The following is a 332-nucleotide window of genomic DNA, read 5'->3' as shown; positions in this document are numbered from 1 at the left end:
TCTTTTTTATATTAATACCTTTAATGGTAAAATTAACTTTTTATGTATTTAACACATATGCCAAATGACCAAATCATTTTAATTCTAATCAAATTTTAAAAAGAATATTTGAGCCACGTATTTAACTATTTTTTATTGATTCAAAGCAAATAATTTAAATTTAAAATTAAATTAAGTCTAATTCCATTATATACCAAACACACCCTTAAAAGCTAAACAATTGACTATGAAAATCTCATAGTTATAAAAACCGAATCGATGATCTAATCGATTAGATTATTAGTTCACTAATTCATTAGTTTAATCGATAAGTTATTAGTTGAATCGGCAAA

This window comes from Arachis ipaensis, chromosome B07 (assembly GCF_000816755.2).
Source record: "Arachis ipaensis cultivar K30076 chromosome B07, Araip1.1, whole genome shotgun sequence".
Lineage (NCBI taxonomy): Eukaryota > Viridiplantae > Streptophyta > Magnoliopsida > Fabales > Fabaceae > Arachis > Arachis ipaensis.
The sequence above is the reverse complement of the archived record's forward strand: the minus strand, read 5'-3'. Positions refer to the sequence as shown.